At 36.8% G+C, this 18,142-nt stretch overlaps 1 protein-coding gene across 2 annotated transcripts in view; it reads left to right on the top strand.

The window, feature by feature from the left end:
* Positions 1–18,142, top strand: part of LOC139963509 (LIM/homeobox protein Lhx9-like) — a 109,346-nt gene that overhangs the window by 8,969 nt on the left and 82,235 nt on the right. The window contains exon 1 of one of the 2 annotated variants that reach the window (XM_071964340.1): positions 11,263–11,592. The exons of the other annotated variant lie outside the window; for it this stretch is intronic. The gene's annotated coding sequence lies outside the window, so the exon portion shown is untranslated. Of the gene's footprint in view, positions 1–11,262; positions 11,593–18,142 lie in introns of those variants that run through there. 2 annotated transcript variants of the gene reach the window in all.

The following is an 18,142-nucleotide window of genomic DNA, read 5'->3' as shown; positions in this document are numbered from 1 at the left end:
GACTCGGGTAGGCGGGAACGTCGGCGATATCACTGAGACCGGAATTGCGGGACGATCAGTATGCCAAAATCTTTACCATGAAGTGGTTCTTCTATGATCTCACTCCGCCCACCTACTCTAATACGTGACACCCAAGTCCGCACCGCCCTACACTCGAAGACACGGCAGGACGGGGAACTTCCCGACCACGTGATATAATGCACGCAATGCTAATTTGAAAGTATTGCGTAATCAGTAGGACACGTTAAACTCGAGTAAAGAGGGACAGGTTTTCAAACAAATAGAGACAATACAATGTACTTTGTGGAATGCAGCTCGGCCACGCGACCACCGAGAATTTTATCGCTTATCGATCCCACAAGGAACCTAATTAGGCCGTTCTTGTTTTCTCTTGAGACTTTTCCTGGATTTTTTCTTTTAGCGTCTCATTATTATTATTATTTTTTTCTTTTCCTCTTCTCATTACTTTCGGGTTAATGGTGCGGTTGAGATATTTGCTGTATTAGTCCATTTTAGTGATTCCTGTCATTGTCCAATCGTTCGTTTACGTTCCGCCGATCGTGACTGTAAGTCATCCCGGTAATGAGACACACGCGAGTCATGGTGAACTTTGCTCCTTAATTCTGTGGGGACCCTAGTCCGTCAATCATGAATAACGCCCTCAGTTTAAAGAAATGGGAGTTCGGTGTTTTTACCCCCATTCATTACTGGACAAGAGTCTTGGATGTTAAAACACTTCGCTTTCTAACACCGAAAATTCTTATTACGCACACCTGACAATAATTCTGTCTCCTCCAAGGTATTGAGAAACCCTCGTTAAGTCCTGTAAATAGATTGTTACGTCAATGTAATTTTATTTGAAGGATTGTAGTCCCCGAGGTTTAAAATAAAATTGATAACCGGTGCTGTATCCAAGTGGATAAAGGCGGTGGTATTTGAGGCAATCTGGAGGTTCCGGGTTCGATTCCCGGCCGGGTCATAGTAAGGTGGGTTTTGCAACCAAGAGTAATCTACGGTCTTCCCATCTGGAATGGCTTTCTAAATTGAAATGATTATAAATTTGAGTAACCCCCCTTTCCCCTCGAAATCTTCTTTTCCGTCCTCAAAATGTCTCAAACGCTGTATTATAGTTCGTCAATCCACAAGCGTTCTGGAAGAGAAACTTTTATAAGCAAATAAGTGCATTACTACTGTATATTAATTCATTCTTTTTTATTTATTTTTTAAAGATGTGCGTAAAACATTTTTGAAGCACCTAAATGTACATACTGATCATAGTGTATAATTCTGTTAATTCGTTATTGTTTCATTAACATTAGTACTGTACACTATCGGACAGTGACGTGCATAGGCTTTCAAATTCTAAGGTGTATCCCGACTGAATAAGGATTAAGGGCGTGAACATTTATGAAATGGCCAGAGGCGAATGTTTTATTTTTACAAAGGAGGTGACGTGGGGAGGGGGGTTGGAGCCGACTTCCATGTAGGAGTGGGTGTCTGGAGTCCTCCCACTCAAAACAAAATAGACGTATAAACCTCAAATGGTGGATTAGACTATAATTGACGTCTAATAATTTCCCCTCCCCGACTGAATGTAAAGAACCCCCCCCCCCCCCATTGAAGCATCTTGACTGACGATGGAGGTGAAGAAGGGGATATCCCCGCCTCATCAACCCCCCCCCCCCCCATCTTTCGTTGCGCACGCCCATGCACTGGGAAGTGTTATCAAACTCGGAAAAGATAATATCTGCATAAAAACTTTGGAAGTTTGCGAACGCAGCAAAGTCCAGTATATTGTAGATCAAAAAATACTTTTCTGTATCGGTTTAACCCTGAACAATTATTCGTTACGTAGGTAGGATTGTGGAAATGACCTAAACGACATATATCTGATTCGTTAGTTTTAGGGGTAACCAACATTGAATATGCTTTTAAATAATTATTGGAATCGTACGTGATTCTGTTATGATGACGAAACAATCAATTTTATTCTTCTCCCCCTTCAGCCCCCTTACCCCGACCCCCTCTCAATTTCAACATGCTATAAAGACAGAAAATGGTTACGGTACTGAAAGTATTCTTTCCTTGATGCTCAAAATTAGTAAAATAAACCAGTGAGTAAAAACATGAGAGTGGCATCAAAGACGTTTATAATTTACATCTTAACTGACCATGTTCAATCTCTCTAGCATATTAGGGGACAATAACTCCATGTGATGCAAGTCTTCCAATGCTTCTCACCTCTTTTCATTAGAGAACGTTTTTTGCCATCGTAGACATGAAAATGAGCATAAATAGAAAGTGATTTACAATGAAACGATAGCCCGCACCTGTATGGAAATTTGAGCCATCTCGTTGCTTGGAATAAAATCTATTGTTTGAGAACGGAGAAAGAAATCCTCAAACGGGCTTAATTAACAAGAAAAAAAATGTATTTCGGTTGCTGGACACCTGTGGAGTATTTACAAAACAGACAACAGAAATGAAAGAAATGAAGGGTTTCCTTCCGGTATAGGAGATCTTAAACCATTCTCTGAAATGTTCTTAAAGCTTTGATTCCCAATGTAAACCAAATTCGTTTTTTGATGAGTTGTCAGATGAGATCACAAATCTGCGTGTATAGTTGATAGTTACTGTGATGAAAGTCGTCACTGGGGATTAATTATACAGGCTCGTATATATATATATATATATATATATATATATATATATATATATATATATATATATAGTTTATAGCCGTCATTTGTGGATTAATAGTACACGCTTGAATATATGTGGATATATATTTTATGTTTGTTTGTTTTTTGGTTTGTTTTACATGTAGTTCGTTCGTACCTGCAAATGGTCAATACGTCACAGTACGGTATATTTAGAGGCGACTACTGTATTAGGAACATCTTTAGAAGTAACACAAAAAAGGTTATTTTAATATCTATTGAAGAAATATAACTTTGTTCCAACCTAAATTAAACTGACAAACAGTATAAAAAAAATCTAACATTCAGATTAAGATACAGTTTAATCTCCAGTTGCGGCTATAAATTTATTTTCTTTTTCAATACTAAAAGTAAAGTTTAAAACAATACTTCTTAGTAGTTTAACATTTTTATTCGTTTCTTATCTTCCTCCACTTTCCTGTTTCTGCAAGTTTTCCGTCTTCCGTCGTATTATAGAAGCTTCTTCCCGTTTTGTTTTCAGTTCCAAGAATAATTATATGGGCATGTCTACCGCAACATTCTTTTCCAAGAGCGGTCTCCCCATCCCAGTTTGATTGCTATAGCCCCGTATAAATATCTCTTCCATTCTTTGCTCCGACAAAGCCTTTCATCTTTGTTTGTGCCCTTCACGCTTTCCTTTTGTTCATGTTTTCCTGGGCGGGGAACCATACCGTAGCAGAATAGGACTACTTAGTACGCATTGTGTTTCATGACAGCGGGCCGTCAAGTTTCAATTCAGCCTTATATAAAGGAAACGACTGATTGACAACCTATCAAATCCAAACAGTGGTCTCATGGAATTGATTCTTTTAGCTGATCTGTGAATGACAGTTAAAAATCCTGACAGGGAAATATCGGTAATGCTATGGACCACTGTGGTAGTAACAATATAGCCAAATTGGCCGGGTCTTACTGATGAGATCTTCTCGGCGGGTTGACCATACATGCAGTTTTCTAGAAGATTAAACATGCACAATAAATCCAGAGACATGATGGTAGGACTCCCCCTAACAAATCACCCAGGCTAGATTAAATTCCCGTTGTTCGGGATGAGTTTAACAAAGATTGATAAGACACAGTAATCTCTCGGCTAAATACCCTTTAAATTGTCTCTTTCGTTAGATTGATATGCATCACACAGTGGTCAACTGTAGAGTTGCTAAATCTATTTCTGGTTATCGATTTGGCACCGCACTGTGTTAGTTTATAAGTGTAAATTCCAACGAATAACTTCCTTCTGATAGTGTAGGCTATTTCGTATCTCCTCGGAGACTCCAGCCATTCCTCAATGTAACTCTTGTTTGAAGTCACACACCGAGTCAGCTCTGAACCTGTTTTATGTCACACACCGAGTAAGCACTGTTTTAGGTCACACGCTGGGTCAAACTGAACCTGTTTTATGTCACACACCGAGTAAGCACTGAACCTGTTTTAGGTCACACGCTGGGTCAAACTGTTTTATGTCACACACCGGGTCAAACTGTACCTGTTTTATGTCACACACCGAGTCAGCACTGAACCTGTTTTATGTCATACACCGAGTCAGAACTGAACCTGTTGTAGGTCATACGCTGGGTCAGTACTGGACCTGTGTTAAGTCACACACCGAGTCATCAATGGACCTGTTTTATGTCACACACCGAGTAAGCACTCTTTTAGGTCACACGCTGGGTCAAACTGAACCTTTTTTATGTCACTAACCGGGTCAAAACTGAACCTGTTTTAGGTCACACACCGAGTCAGAACCGAACCTGTTGAAGGTCACACACCGAGTCAGAACTGAACCTGTTTCTATGTCATACACCGAGTCAGAACTGAACCTGTTTTATGTCACACACCGAGTCAGAACTGAACCTGTTTTAGGTCACACACTGAGTCAGAACTGAACCTGTTTTTAAGTCGCATTCCGAGTTGTTTAAAGTTAAACTCCAGTCAGAATTTGACTTGTTTGAAATAATGACCCGTACCATCTCTGAACTTGCTTCAAGACACACACCGAGTCAGAACTAGACTTGTGGAAGTATTGTGACAATGATACATTTACCAGTGAAGTCAATCACTTGTCTAGCGACACCTTTAGAGTGAAGTCACCTACATTAGGGATGAACCCTGTCCCGTTATACCAATAGGTGACAAATTGACACGTGGTATGTTGTCTAACTAAATATCACTCAGGCACTGTTGCAATAGAATAAATGAAACCACGTGATTCCTGTGACAATTACTCATAACTTACAAATTTAAGTAAAATCATTGTTATTAATACACGTGTTATGTATTATCCGCGAACATATCGTGAAAGAGGGCTAGTATTAATGAATTTTAGTAGAGTGAACGAGTATCTCCGTTGTTTTGGATATAGGGCGTGATCACCATATTGTAGTTGTATAGTGAACGTAAACGATGACTGGAAATATATATGGGCAGGTAAAAGAGTATGATCTTGTAGAGCAGGGTTTCCCTAACTTTATCCCCCCACGAACCCCATATGGATGTCAGAGTTTGCCACGAACCCCCAACTTTTCGATACACGATCTGAGTTGTTAATTAATACTATATATATATATATATATATATATATATATATGAAAATCGTATTGAGTTGGAAAATCAAGAACAGTGAAAAAACTTCCAGCCTCCACCGGGATTCGAACCCGGGCCTCCCGCTTTGTACGCGGACACCCTAACCAACTAGGCCATGGACACTGAATGTATGTCCAGAGGTTCGAAACCGGTAAGGAAGATCGTAATTCCACTGTAGGCGTTTGTCACCTATATCGAACAATACTTGTTCTGTATATATATATATATATATATATATATATATATATATATATTTATATATATATATATATATATATATATATATATATATATATATATATATATATATATAAATATATATATATATATATATATATATATATATATATATATATATATATATATATATATATATATATATATATATATTATGCTTTGATTTCATTCCGCTTGTTGAGCAGTGGAAATGGGGATATTAAAGGTAAATTGACCACACTGTTAAGCTATATACTGTTGCACATGCTAGATTTAATACAGTTTGATATGCTATTATGTTTTAGAAAACTGTATTCAATGTAAAAATACGCCAAATTTCAGGAATAAACTAGAACACAATAGGTCAAATACCGTACATATGTACCTAGATATACATAAATGTCAAATACTGTTGTCCCTATTTACGTTATTTCTAAGCCAAATCCGTTCAAATGCTTCAAAAAGGTATACAGTATGAGATTCGACTAACGTTTTGTATCACCTGCAGTGTTTAAAGTATTTCAAAAGATAACTTTCGTTAACAATAAGCCCATTTTCATAGATTGACTAGAACGAAATCTTACAAGTTGAAAGTACATGCTAATGTATAGAGCTATCCGCTGGTACATAAATTCTGTTGAGTTTTTAATCTAAACTTAGTTCCATTTTGCAAGAAGAGTCCATCAAAGTCTACATTTTGGATGAGAAACCAAATTTTGAACTAATTTACATGACATTAATTGAAGTAACCATTTCACTCTAAAAAATAAGCATCATTACAAGGGCTTTTATATATAACGATCGATGTGTATGCCTGAGGTGTGCTAGTTTTGTGTGGAATCGTTAGAGGAAGTAATTGAAGGGATTCATACTTGAGGGGAAAGTAATGAGATAATGTGGGAAACGGGATAAGCGTGTGTGGGATATGGGAATTAGAGGGAGTGGGAATGGGATTAGAGGGTGTGGAGAATGGGATTACAGACTGTGTTAAGGGTTGGTGCATGTGGTTGAAGGGGGAAGTGGGTGTATGGGAAACGGAGTAGAGGGTACTGGGAATCGGGGTAGGTCATGTGGGGACTGGACTTACAAGTTGTGTTGAAGGGAGTGGTTGAAGGGCAGTGGATGTGTTGCAAACGGGTTAGAGGATGTGGGAATTGGGATTAGAGGATAAGGGGAACGGGATTACAGGCTGTGGGGAGGGATTTGGATGATGTGGCATAAGAGATTAGTGGATGTGTGTTAAAACGGATTAGAGCGTTGGGCGATGGGATCAGAGTATACGGAGAACGGGATTATAGGGTATACCTTACTTCCTGAGTCGATGATAGGATACAACCATCCATCATGCATTTATCTTAAGTTTACAGGATTACACAGATTGCAGAGCTTGTGTTAGTTGGTTAGATCATTAGTAGGGCTGTATCGAATACCGGCTTAAGTCAAATAGTGGAAAAAATCATTTGTCCTTATTGACACGTTTGATGTAATAGATACAGATAACTGGCATTTGTGCACGTGCGCTCGTTAAAAGTGTTGTGTACTGATGTCTTTTGTTTCTCAATTAATTTTGAAACTTTTGTATCTTTTGAATTTAAATGTCCTTCTTCATTATATCGCAATGCCCTAAAGAAGAAGAAAACACAATTTCCAAAGCTTTGAATAACAAAACTTGCTACAAACACATGGGGAAGCTAAAGAAGAGTGATAAATAGCCTATACCACACAAATTTGTGAATGATTATAAAGGTTGATATAGGCAGTCATTTTTACGGAGCAAAAGTGTTTAGCACAGTTAATTCATTGACCCGTAACATAAATTTACATGAATGACATTAAACAGAAAAAAGTGACGACATTGTTTACGAAAATGGTTTCTAAGTCAATCCTGAAATGATCTCCCATGTGTGTGCGTGTGTATGTGGAGACGTTGGGGAAGGGGGGGTGGGGTGATTCTGCTCTGTCATTAGACAGACATAACTACTTGCCAACTATCAACTGTAACAGGTGATTTAAATGGAATGCTGTTTGTATTCTGACCATGTCATGAATATTCATATCCAATTGGATATGCCTCATTCTAACTATATAAGAAGTTTATAACGTAAATTATAATGCTCCTCATTGAAAGGTTCTCATCTAATCCAGTGGCTTGCACATGCAGAGTGTTCAAAGTCGGTGGGGAAGGACATCTTCTAACCCCCCCCCCTCCCTCTCACGGGCGTGCACCATTACTGATTAAGTAGGGGCATGTACATTTACGGAATTGTGAGAGGCGGATACATATTGTGGTGTATGGGTATTAGGGTTTAGGCATTATTTAGACTATAATTCGGTCGATACACAAAATTGTACTAATGAATACTTTTGAATTTTTAAAGTGAGGTTGAATGCAGGGCTGGAGAGGGGGGGGGGTTAGTGTAGCCTTCATCCCCACACCCTCTCGATCCGCGTTAAAATTGCTCGTTTGCCTCGACTGACGATAAAGGTGTGCCCCCCCCCCCTGTTCCCTGGCTTCTTTGCGAAAACCACTAATTTTGTACTCCACGAACTTGAAGTAGGCATATTTCCTTGTTTCATATGCAAACGTTCTTCATAGATGGATAATTCCGGGTACAATTTAGATGGATAAAACCACAGAGTGTGTAATTTTAATCTTTGTTTGTCCATTCCAAGAAGACCAAGTGGAGCTAGTAATGTTTCTATAACTATTCCGGCTTTTCAAGGTATTCACCTCTAAAATATGCTAAAACTCCAGACTGCTCCTTTAAGGTTAGTACCTATAGATGCTGATGATTTATGCTTCTCAGTGAACTCTCAAATGCTAGGGTTGATTCAGTTTGTTTGGAAATTCTACGAACGATCCACATGCCCCCTCCCCCTCCTCCTCCTCCGCTAACCCTCCACGGCCTCTCCGCCCCTAGTAGCAAGTAAACACAAAGGTGAGTTGTAAGGCTGCCGTGGTGAGTTCAGTTCGTTTAACACGTGTTGTAATAATAATAATAATAATCAGCAGTTATTTTTACGAAGCTTAAGCGACCACAAATGTGGAAGAAGCCCGCCGGCAAGGGCTTATGGATTACAACTTACAAGTCGGGTGGCTTCCAATTCAACATTTTAACTCAAATTTGGAATCTATTAATAAATTTGGAATTCATGACGTAGTTATTCTAAAGACAATGAAACTTGACGATGTCCAACTAAAGCTATTTTCGTCCTTTGTCTTCTTTATGTAATATTATTATTTTTTTTATTTTTTGGGGGGGGTCTAGTCTGAAGGTTGAACTGATACGATTGATGACGTCTATTGTTTTATTATCATCTTATAAATATTAACACCCTGGTGGTAACAATGGTCCTGTTTTCTACATTCTTCTTTTTTTGTTCTTCCTTGTTTGGAGTATTGTTATTCTTGTTTCATGGTTGTTTGTTTTCTTTATGCGTGCAGACCTCTACTCTCTATACCGGAACTAGGAATTCTTGTAGGTCTACTTTGACGTAGATTATGCCCAATGGGAACCACTATTTATAACAACATGTCTATTTCAAAGTAAAATAAAACTGTGGATCAGCAAATTGCTTATCCACTAGAGAGCCTGTGTAAGAGAATGTGTAAAAGTACTTTTACACAACATGTCTATTTGGCGGTTGTTGCAAAATCGTTATTTTTGCACTCGGTCATTTTGTTAAATTTGGTAACCAGAAAGCAGATATAAATACATTTCTATATCTTGAGATGGTCAAGTAGTGCATTGAAAATCATGAATTTAATATCGAAAATTTGGCCCCAAAAATGACATTTTCTACAAAAATTTGTATGAGTGATGATGTTTTTTAATTAATTCTGGAATGGAGAGATTCATGATTATTTGTTCATTAGCATTCATTTGGTAAACAAATATTTCTTTTATTTGAGTTATCTGATTGTTATTAATTGCAGCCCTTTGATTGCATTTGATGTGGTAATGGTATATATGCATTTTGCCGATAATATAGTAACGGTATACGCAAGCACGTAAATAGAGCGCGGCACGAGCCGATGACGTAACTATTAACACTGCCTTGCGTACAAACTGCCATTTACTACGTACACAGTATATTCTTTCATTCATCTGTCTTAGAAGGAAATTTGACTTTCTTCAATCAACGCATTTCTTCTTATGGCGGGGAGGGGGTGGGGGAGGAGAGGCGGTTACGATGTATTGACCTGCGTACAACCTGTCATTTATTACTTATACACTTATACAGTATATTCTTCCATTCAACTGTCACAGAAAGAAATATGATTTCTTCAACCAATGCTATGGGGGAGGGGGGGGGGTAGGCATGTAATTACGCAGTTATGCACCGAGCATGCGTTCCAACTAAGTTACTGTAATGTACTTTGTCTTGTGCGTACCTTTTACTTGATCGAAAAGTTGCGAACGGTGACGGAAGTGACGTCATTCATCAACCGGCGTTCGACTTTTAAAATGAGTCATAGTTCATTCCTCAATTTTTTTTTTATTAGTCGATATAGACGCAATATCCGTCGGATCGGCTTATTGCGTAATACGATTACATATCAAAGTGACGGTAATGTGCTAATTATACCTTAAGGTGGTGATAAATATCGGTTGACATAAATATATATGTCTTATACTTTAATAGAATTATAATTCAATCTACCTGACAAGCTTCAGTTTTAGCCAACATAGCAAATAGGCATATGTGTGTATTTTGACCAAAATTTGTCCAAATGAGCTTATAAAAGTTCGAGGGCCAATTTAGCAAAGCATACTTGTCGGTGTGTAAATTTGAGTAATGCACTAACATATAGGACACAGACTTCACATATTGAATCATATTAGCGGTCCATTACACTGAGGTCGTACAGCCTGCAACTGAGATGTGATCGGCCACCGCTCTCTGATGAGTGGCGTGGTACATGAGAATAAAATCGGAACGGCGGGGTCAACAGTGCCTATGCTGAAACTACACGTTCCGTGTAGCGATCAAATACAACAGCAATCTTCTCAAAGTTAATTAGCCAAATAATGCTAATTACATGAAATAGTTCATTCGATTGTAAAAGATGTATCGGCGGATGGTTTTCCTTATTCACACATAGTGTTAATGACATGCAACAACCAAATGAAAATTCATTAACGTACTGTTTCATGATAATTATTTTTCATGAAAGGTAAGTCTTCAAAAATCAACATGAAATGCTGCCGTTTATAACTAGCTAAATTGTGATTAAATAATAATTCATTTCGTTTCAATAAATAAATATATTATTTTTTAAGATAGTGAAGAGGTAAATACAACGCAGTGGATTCAGTTCTTGCACTTTGGAAAACTTTATAAAATCACTACAACCTTTAAAATCCTCTGCATATGAAAACAAAAAATAACCAACTTTCACAACGAACCCGCTGTGTTTTCTTAACCTCCAAATTCAGTCGCTTATTCATACGAAAATAATCGACATCACAAAGCAGCCTCTTTCACGTTTTCTTGTTATTATTATTTTTTTATTATTTAAAAAGATTTTGACATTATTTCCTACATTAATTTAAACATTTTTTTGCGTTTTGTTATTGACACACCACTCGGCCAGCTAGTGGTAAACTTTTGATTGCTCTTAAATCTGCCCCTACACTCAATGCGAGGTCCCAGATTTTCAACGTGAACCTTCAGTGACGTCGCATGGTACATTACACCTTGACAATAGAAGGACTTCCTTGATTTGCCCAGGCTTTGTCTGGCCGTGAACGACTGGTAAACGACAGGACAGTAAAAGCCATCAGCGACGGCGTTGCTTATAACAAGTCATTCTCACCCACTTGGCTCGAAAAGACAAACTTCTTTAAGGCCATGGTGTGACTTCAAACCGACTCCAAACAAGCAATTGTCACTTAAAAACATCCGCCATTTTCATACTTACATTGTTCTGCCTCGGAAAACTGGCGACAGCGTATAGACGTGTATATACTAAGGGAGAGCGGCTGTTTGTTGCCTTAATTTTTCTTCGAGAGGAGGACAGTAATAAACCGGGTCTAATTTCGTACCCACTCTCTGCAGTTATCAGGAGGTGAGAATTTTAACCGAAGTTTACGGTCTTTGATTGACGCGTATAACATTCATTCATTTTTCGTTCGGTCTTATATACCAGGTTGTTGTTTGTTTGACTCCCCCATGCAGTCTTGGCCGGTCTAGCATGTGGACTTACAGGTTTGCGTCATCGTCGCAATAGGAATCAACTTATACGCATATGCTGTCATAAATATCCATTTTCAATATTAAATTAATGTCGATACGTTAACAAATATTTTTTTACATGTCGAAATTGAATGTAATGTATGATTTTTACATGTCGGATTTCAGTATCTGATTTGTTTTAACAAAAAAATAATAATGATAATAATAATACTGTATAAATATGTAGTAAGCCTATACACCCCTTCAGCATATATCCAACCTATATGTAGGGCTTTAACTAATTCTATTGTTGTACTTTTCCGAGCGCCATGGCTGACGTATACGCAGTTCAAAAGCTAGGGTATGTTTAACATGTCCTATGGGCATATATATGTATGTATACCGTAAAATATGTTCGAACCTTGTCCTCAAATTGTTCTCAAGGCGGATGCAACTTGCGACCAGGGAGCTTCTACTTGGACCAGCTTATACTCCCTGCTGTGATTGCCCGTATGGTTGTGGTCATACGGTCTCTCAAACAATACGCTATAGGCCTACCATATACGCTTTATTGTCCTACATCACTCAAAAACATACAATTGGAGGGATTTCGAAAAGAATCAAAATAAATATATTCTCATCTACCTTAGTAACACCTGCACATAGTTGAGCACGATATCTATACCTTTAGGAACTGATCTCTTGTATGGGAAGTCATGGTTTGTAAGTGTTTTACGTATACAAGTATATTCATATTTTCTCAATAGGATACAGTCATTATCTTTTTCCATAAACTATTAATGATTAAATGCAACAATGTACACATATAACATGAACAGACTACGAGTCTGTCAGGATATACAGATATGTATATCTTATATACGAGCAACAATGTGTACATGGCCATTGCTCTATATAGAGAACATGAGCAGAATACGAGTCTGTCAAGATATACAGATATGTATATCTTATATACGAGCAACAATGTACACATGGCCATTGCTCTATATAGAAAACATGAACAGACTACGAATCTGTCAGATATACAGATATGTTTATCTTATATACGAGCAACAATGTACACATGGCCATTGCTCTATATAGAGAACATGAGCAGACTACGGGTCTGTCAGGATATACAGATATGTATATCTTATATACGAGCAACAATGTGTACATGGTCATTGCTCTATATAGAGAACATGAGCAGACTACGAGTCTGTCAGATATACAGATATGTATATCTTATATACGAGCAACAATGTACACATGGCCATTGCTCTATATAGAAAACATGAGCAGAATACGAGTCTGTCAAGATATACAGATATGTATATCTTATATACGAGCAACAATGTACACATGGCCATTGCTCTATATAGAAAACATGAACAGACTACGAATCTGTGAAGATATACAGACATGTATATCTTATATACGAGCAACAATGTGTACATGGCCATTGCTCTATATAGAAAACATGAGCAGACTACAAGTCTGTAGGATATACAGATATGTATATCTTATATACGAGCAAAAATGTACACATGGCCATTGCTCTATATAGAAAACATGAGCAGAATACGAGTCTGTCAGGATATACAGATATGTATATCTTATATACGAGCAAAAATGTACACATGGCCATTGCTCTATATAGAAAACATGAGCAGAATACGAGTCTGTCAGGATATACAGATATGTATACCTTATTTACGAGCAACAGTACACATGACCATTGCTCTATATAGAAAACATGAACAGACTACGAGTCTGTCAGGATATACAGATATGTGTATCTTATATACGAGCAAAATGTACACATGGCCAATACCATTGCTCTGTATATAAAACGTGATCATTTTATGAATCTGTAAGGATATACACCTTAAATATTTTACATGGGGAGGGGGTGATGGCCCCAGAAATAAATTTGGGGTGCTACCGGGACGCGTTGTGTTTACATTGTAATCCAGTGGAGTAGTTTATAGATGTGTATGTATTGTATCTGCAGTGAGGGTCATTTGTATTGGTCTCATTCATAGCTTTCGATTGAGTTTATAACTTGCTTTGCTCTGTGATCAGAAAGGTAACATTATAGGAGGCAACAAACAAACATTCATTTGTAGATGATGAGATATACGGCGGAAACATCGACTAGTTACCAGCAGTGATCTATTCAGGTGTGACGTGTTTTTACTAAGTGGTAAAAGTGCATTGCCGACCAGCCACATTTTAAATTGTGGTGGGAAAATTGTTTTTTGCTGTATGTCGTCACAGTTTTTAAAAGGGAAAAATAAGTTGCATTGTGTGGGTTAAATGTACAGTACAATATGGTATGAAACTGGAAGATATGTATAGCCTTACATGTTGCTTCTTGGCAGTCTGCGCATGCGTTGTAGCCTTATACTATTTGTCGTAAATTTGAGAAAAAATGTTGTGGAATGGTCTGAAAATCTTTCTATTGTGATGGATTTTCCGGTATATTTTTTATTACAAGAATGTTTTACTAATATGTAATTAAATGTACCGTCAAACGCGAAAACGAAACAAACAACAATGTTGAAATGATGTAAAGTATGGCCTACTTACTTATTGCACAGATTAACCCACATGTTCACTTTGACCTTAATCGCGAGCCAAATAAAGAAAGCTTAAACATATATAAATAAAGTATTAATTGGCCACAAATATTCACAAAATAACATCGAAAATTGTTTAGGTGACACAGTTTGGTTGGTAGGGCCTATATATATATATGGCATTAGGCACCCCGTATCTGGTTCCCCAGTTCTAATAAGGGGGGGGGGGGAAGTGTCCAACTTTTTTTTTTATTTTTTAAGTTCGGCTTAGTTAAATTTTGGCAACTTTCACCTCTTTGTCATGAGTTCAACATCTCTTCTTATCGACATGGATCGAAGCAAATACTTTTTTAAACTTATGATTATAGGACACAATGACACGTAATTTGTATTTATGCAACCAACTCATGTTTCTCTTATAGGCTATACATATGATTCACGAACACAGACATACCATCCACATGAACAACAATACCCTTTGAGGAAGAAAAGACATTTTTAAACGTCAAATTTAATTTTTCTTACTTGATTACTAGTCGTAAGTAATCTGGTTAACCCAAATCAAACATCATTGTCCCAAAACATTGATATTTGGTTTCCACCATAAAATACCCTTTCGATTCGTGTATTTTGGATTTACTGTCGCCGAAGCGACTGCAAATATCATAGTGAACCCGTCCCCCCGCTGGGAACTGAAGACCAAAGCTACTTTGACACAAATAATTTTAACCAATGCATTCTTTGTTCCGTTTTGAATTTGGAAGTTTTGTGGATTTTCATTGGTTTTTACTCTTGTTGGTTAAACAATTGGAACAAACCGAAATAGGTTAAAGAAACAATGCACTTGATAACTCTTAGTATGACAAGGGAGGAATGGTAATCCTATACCGAAGGATACAAAATCAGTGGAAACTTAATATATAGAGATAGATATCTATATTCATATTTAGATATATATATATATAATATATATATATATATATAATATATATATATATATATATATATATATAATATATATATATATAAATATATATATATATATATATATATATATATATATATATATATATATATATATATATAATCCTATACAGAAGGATACAAAATCAGTGGAAACTTAATATATAGAGATAGATATCTATATTCATATTTAGATATATATATATATATATATATATATATATATATAACATATATATGTAATATATATGTATATATATATATATATTATATGTATATATATATATATATCGATGTCGATTTATATATCGATATAAATATACCGACACAGATATATTGGTATAGATTGACATATACTGCTGCCGACAGATAAATCGGTAGATAAAGATATAGAACTGCATTTTTCTATACATAATTTATTCAGCATTGCGAATGAAACCCTGCACTTGTATATACTTATAGGTAAACATGCCTACCTGTCTTTGTGACTTGCAACTATAGGGCGAATCTTGATTTTTCTTTCTTACTTTTTCTCGGAAGTAAGGATTCATTTATTAAAAACAACAATTTTTTTTATGTTTATCAAAGTTTTTGTATTTCCCTACATATTGAATTTTTAAATTTTCTATTTTAAAATTAAAAGTAAAAATAAATAAGATTAAAATTAAGTGACATGGACTCCCGAATTTTTACCGAACTTCACTAAGTAAATTTCCTTGACTATAGTCTAGGTCACTGTGTGTATACATTTCGTATAGTTTATACAATGTTCAATATTTAAACCGTGAAAATCACAATGTGAAAAATAATACTGAAAGACGAGTCATCATTTAGAACTATAAAACATCATCTCAGATATAACAAAAAATATAAGAAATTCTTGATGCAGCTATTGTTATAATGATACACGTTCATCGTTTTCATTTTAAAAATTACGGCATATTCATGACCTGTAATCTTGCGGACACATAACCAAATAGATTCTGCTATCCAACAGGCGTTACAGTGTCAAGCGTTATGCTCATTTGCATAACAAAGGAAGAATAACACGTATAGATTTATATATATACATATATGAACAGGCCACTCGTAATTCCTAGTGGCCGGCACATTACGCCGTCACAAGTCAAAAATGTTAATTAAGTTTGTAAGATAAGTTAATTATAAGGTCAGGCAGCAACCTCAACAGATCCTGCAGTAGTAAAGTACAGGGTATATTATATAATGTTGACCCATAGGGACCCCCACAAAGCGCACTCTATGCCCAGTCTACCGGCAGTGTCGGGTTACAGAAGTAGGGTGCGATCTCGATATTTTAATAAAATAACCATTAAAGAAATATGATCGAGTTATGATATAACTAACGGGGAGAAACGGGAGGCGTGGATCACGAAATATCGCTCGCTGTTTTGTTGAGAGAGGTGGATGTATCACTTGAAAAGTAAATGATTTTACTTAATACGATGTTAACTGAAAGGGCTATTTGATAGATATATATTATATATATATATAAAGATATATATATATATATTTGTTCGCGGGCGCGGTTTAAGTTTACACGGTCTGCGACGACATGACTTGTGATTAGGGTTCATGTAGAACGAACTATATTTGACCATAACTGTAGTGTATATATCGCAGATAAGTTTCAGTTCCCTTGGCAACCGACTGAAGGACTGATTTGGCAGGATTCTTTGTCCGGTAATGATCAATCATCCAGAAGTTGTCCTTTTTTTCAGAGGAAGTTAAATAACTTCTGCCCCCAAAATGCAGATAAAGCCCCCCCCCCCTTCCCTACCCATCGACCTATTTTTATAATCATGCAGATATATGTATATATAACATCCATAGACTGCTTTATATACTGACCAACCGACAGACCAAATGGCAACATTATGTACATTGGTTGATACATAATTTCACTCACTACCGTCCATAGTGTAGTCCTACTGTCATGATGATAGTGTTTTGAGGACATGCTAACATTCTAAGTACACCAATGAACAATTGTGTGACGTAGTGTGTTGTTAATGAACCCATATAAACATCTAAATCTAAAGGATAATGCGTGACCTACATGATATATCTTCGCTTTATACTGTCTTCGCTATATGGTTTGAAATTTAAAGCAAGGCTGGCTCCAAGATTTTATAAAGGAGAGGGTGATGCCTCGTCGTTGAAGCCGACTCCCGTGTAGATGGGGTTTCTAGTAGCCTCCCCTCCCCCAGAAAAAAAACTTGTCAAATGTTATATTCTGAGGCATATTTAGACTTTAGATTAGGTCTATAAATAGGTCTAAATGCAAGGTCGTGCTCATATCTACCTTTGAATGTGGTTGACAAGGGGTGAGTGGGGGGGGGGGGGCATTGATTATCCTCACCTGTAGTGCAAAATAAGACTGGAGATCTTAGGTGGGGGAATTCGTTGGCTAAGCAGAACTGTAACCCATAGCAACGCCAGCTGTGTTGAGCTGTTTGGCTTCCATATGTACGTACGGTACATCCAATCTGAATAGTGACGTCGATGATCGATGACGTCATGAGCGGTGCCTTTCAGAAGACGTCATACTTCATTTAAATAATGACTCATTGGTATTGAATATTCTATTCGAAAGTATTGCGCAGTATTATTCAAACAGTAATTTAATACACATTTTGCACTCGTCCATCCATGCCCATTCTATACTTATATACGGTACTTAGTTAATAAAATTAACACTCACCCTTTTTGGTAATATTTTTTTATGAACTCCCCTATTTCTTTGCGACCTTGATTGGGTCTTACCTTTAGACCGACTTTCATGGAACGCCGTTCAACATATTATTCATTTAAATTGTTTTGATTGCTCTATAAGTGTTTTCTGTCTGTACATGTGGGTGCAAATTAATGTAAAAAAAA

Source organism: Apostichopus japonicus, chromosome 22, assembly GCF_037975245.1.
Source record: "Apostichopus japonicus isolate 1M-3 chromosome 22, ASM3797524v1, whole genome shotgun sequence".
Classification (NCBI taxonomy): Eukaryota; Metazoa; Echinodermata; class Holothuroidea; order Aspidochirotida; family Stichopodidae; genus Apostichopus; species Apostichopus japonicus.
Note: the sequence above shows the minus strand (reverse complement) of the source record. Positions and strands in the feature narration are given on the sequence as shown.